The sequence below is a fragment of the Pinus tabuliformis genome, chromosome 1_1 (genome assembly GCF_031772625.1).
Source record: "Pinus tabuliformis cultivar Carrire ecotype Pingquan chromosome 1_1, CPIR1, whole genome shotgun sequence".
Classification (NCBI taxonomy): Eukaryota; Viridiplantae; Streptophyta; class Pinopsida; order Pinales; family Pinaceae; genus Pinus; species Pinus tabuliformis.
The window spans coordinates 973,882,087-973,886,508 of NC_142297.1; positions in this window are offsets into that span (position 1 = coordinate 973,882,087).

Here is a 4,422-nt window from a genome sequence, read left to right on the forward strand (position 1 = left end):
ATAATGATTGTATTTTCTATCGAAACATCCTCAGCAAAAATATATGGACCAAGATAAAGAAGGACTAAAGGTTAGCCAAATGTTGAAGTGTCACAAAGCCCTTTTCCATTTTTCCACATGCACTAGAACATAACAAAACGCTTTCACATAAGGTTTTATTCATAAGAATGAGACAAAACAACATTAAAGACTCGACATGACAAAGAAATATGTACATGGGTTAGGGACACAACCCTAGACTACTATTGAAAATATTGTTTGAGATATTGGTCATTGATAAGAAGAGAATCCATCTTCCCATCCAAATATTGGAGATGATAAGAGTGGTGGCCAAGCTTGTCATGAACAACAAATGGTCTGATCCACAGGAACTCGAATTTAGTGTGTTTCCCTTTCTCTTCGTGGGATTTATCCCACTTCAATACTAAGTATCCCAAACTGAACTCCTTATTCCCCACAGATTTCCTATCAAACCATTGCTTGATATAACTTTGATGAATGGGAAAATTTTCTTTTTCTTTCCTCCTTTATTCCTATAATTTCAAAAGGGTGTTTATCCTTCTTTGAACCACAAGACACGGTTTCCCCCAAGACTCTTGAGAAAGTTGGAGGGATGGGAGGTATATGTTCAGAGGTAGGATGACTTCTTTTCCATACACCAGAAAGTAAGGAGAAGTTTTCAGAGAAGGTTTAGGCTTAACGCAGTTAGCCCATAGAGCATTCACCAAAGAATTATGTCAGTTCCTTTGTTCAAAGTAAACAATTTTTTTGATAATGCAAATCATATTTTTATCAGTTAACTCAACAAGACCATTACCCCATGTATAATATTTAGATGAATGTTTCAATAAAATTCCATTCTCTAATTAAAAATTATAAAGTTTAAGAGATGATAAATAAGTTTCATTATTGAAAACAAGTGATGTAGGAATGTCGAACCTAGTGATGATATTTTGTGATCCAGGTGGCTCTAGAGAGACACACAGGACAAAGAGGGCTCAAAAATCAAAGTGCTTAGAATGACTTTAGAATAGGTTCATGTTAAGTATTTCATCGTCATGATCGTGGTGGTGTGAATGGTTCGTCAAATTGAGCTCGTATGTGAAAGATATAGCTCTTCAAAGTTTGAAATGACAGGGGAAAAGTGGGGCCCACAGTGTGCCACATGGCAGCCCATCAGCCATTAACACTTGGCATTTTTTCATTTGTCTCCTAAACCTGAATAAGAGACAAAAATATGGAAAATGGTTATTCATTTTAATATATATAGTTTTTTTTTTTCTTTGCAAATACTAAATTCTATTAACTGTAAGGAAAAATATTTTTACATAGAGTCGAGGCCTCAGGAAACATAGTTTGAGGGCGCTCAACAGAACAGAACTGCCCCCTTACAAACAGAAGCTGGGGAGACCAGTTACAAAGAGCAAGAAACCAGATGAAAGACACAGAGAGTGACATGTTTAGCTGAGAAGGAGAACTGAGCCACAGAAACCCAAAATCAGTACAAACCAGCGTAAAGTGTATCACCAAATCCCCAGCTAGAAGCCAAAAACTACAGGTCATGTGTGCTGAAACCTGACTGTGAGCCTGCAACAGTAGCTGAAACAAAAAAGAAAGAGCTAGTCCCAGGTGGCACTACCCCTCCTTTTCCTTGCCATGATCTTTCTCCTCAGCCAGACCTGCACCGTCGGTCCTCAAACTCTCATTGCCACCCAAATCGTTGACAGGGATTGCCATGGAATGGCTTGCTTCACCTTGAGTCCCTTCCTCAACAGCAGGTCCTGTATCTTCAAGGGGAGGAATATTTTTGAGAAATTCCTCCTGACCAGACTTCTCACTTTTCCAATTCTCCAGGCTATCTTTGTCCATGGAATGCTCACTGCTTTGGGAAGGATCAGGAGCAATGCAAGCCAGAGGGGAGACCTAATTTTCCTCTTCCGAAAGAATAATGGTGATGTGAGCAGTAATAAGAGGCCTGTTCAAATTACTTTGAAATTTAAAGTGCGTGGTTTGGAAGGCACTGTTCGGAATTGGCTTGCGCCCAAAGCTCAAAGGTGGCATAGCCTCGTGGATGGGAGTGGGATTGATGGGCGCCGGTTCAGTTTCCACAGCATGACCAGCCGAGGAATGCAAGCCACTGTTACGATGCCCCCCTGAACGATGTATCTTGCCTGAACGAACCATAATGACAGACAAGTGGTAGGGCGCAGAGAGATTATAGACAACAGCGACGACAGAACAGAGTCGATTGAGGCGATAGAGATGCCAAACAGAATTCACAGAATACACCCTAGACGACACCACAATGCATCCAATACGTAAATCCAGAACAGGGGAGAGCTTACCCTTGGTAATGTTGGCCTGGAGCTCGCGGCGGTGAACCAAAATCGGCCCATCACCATCAGCCTCTGCTAACCAGGTTCCGTTGCCGCGAGACTGAGCATAAGGCATGATGAAAACACTGAAGATCAACATGATTATAACAGAGAGAGTGTTGCGTCGAACAGCACGAGTCATTAATGCAGATCTGCTAACCGATCATGCCTTAATACCTTCCTCCCGCTCGCACAAGGTGAAGTCTCGGGAAGCCACACTGCTCTGCAGCTAGCAGTATTGGACTTTAATTTTCTGCATGATATGCATTAAGGGTAATAGTGCCACCCGCATCCGGGGAATATATATAGTTATTAATATAACTATATAAAAACAATAATATATATGGTTTCGGGATCGCCGGCCACAACCCCCGCCGAACCCTTTAAAACCATCGCATATATATTTTAAGGCCGACGGCCATAACCCCCACCGGCCTTATCGCAATCACAACCCATATATAGATATATATATATCTATATATATATATATATATATATATATATATATATATATATATATATATATATATTTTATTAGTCGATATTTGCGCTGATCGCTGACACACCCCAAATCACGTTGATTTAATCGGCACCAATCAATGACATATCTGATCGTCGATATAGATATCGGTGCAACACCACATATCACGTCGTTCTTTGTGTCGATCGCCGACACATCTGTTATTGCACCAATTTTATCGACGTTGATCAAGGCCGATCACCGATTTAATCGGCGCCAATCAGCACCAATCGCCGATATATCGGTGATACCCCATATATCGCGCCGATACATCCACCCGTCAAAGTGCCAATCGTTGATTTCGGAAACGCCGATATATATATATATATATATGTGTGTGTGTGTGTGTGTGTGTGTGTGTGTGTGTTTATATATCTATATCTATATATATATATATATATATAAACATATATATCTATATATATATATATATATATAAACATATATATATATATATATGCCGACACCAGTTAACACCGATAATGTTGTTTAGTGTGGGGTTTAAGGGCGGGCTGCCCAAAGAGGACCCGACCCCATTAATGTATCATTGCAGTGCAAAAGGAACTGTTGTGTATTATTTCGGGAGGGTCGGGATTTGATCCCTCGACAACTCCTATTATTTGCCATTACGCCAAACTACCTACCTTGGTTAATTTGTCGAAGCTATGTTATTTAAACTCAGAGTTTTTACCTCTGCAAAGAGTTCGAGGAGGAAAAATGCAGGCACAGATTTCAAGACTGATTAATTAATATTTTAATGTAGGAACCATGAATTTTGCAGGAGGGCAAAATTTTCACGTTGTCAGAATTTGACAAATCTTATATGGATTTAACACCTCTTGTCACCACGAACATAATGGTATTGTTCATTTCTCCATCAAAGGTCTGTATTTTTTGGTCATCTTCAGAATGCATGTGCAACCATGATTTCAGCAAAAAACAAGGAGCAGAACAATGAGCCATGAAATTTTCCTGAGGTAAAATTTTGACATTTCATAATATAGTCAAGTTTATACTTGTTTTTCATGGTTTTTTGCAGGGATCGCAATGGTGAGATCTGATTTTACATCTGAGTTGCAAATTTGCAGTCCATCCATGGAACGGAATCTTTGAGGAAACCTGGGGAATCTAAGAGATTCCTTAAGCCCAGAATTCTCAACTTCTCAGAATTTGGATTTTGGATAGTCGATTCAACACTACTTGACGCCACAAATTTGATGGTGTCTTCAGATTTCTTATTCTCTCATTTCTTCTTCTAGTCACTTTTCTAAGTGCTAGTGCAGATGTCCACATTCTTGTGCAAGCAGCCATCTTCATACGATCGATGCCTTGAGATCGATGGTCCGAGCAGCTTCAGTAGTGTGACATCCACTTCTTCAGATGGCCCTTGGTTGTGAGGTATATGATGTGTTCATGTACTTCTTCTTTCTGCATTATGTTGCACAGATCCTTGATTGATGTTGATGCAGGATCTTGTTTATTACATGTTGTCATGATTCCTTGCTTGATTTGATGTGGAATCTTTTA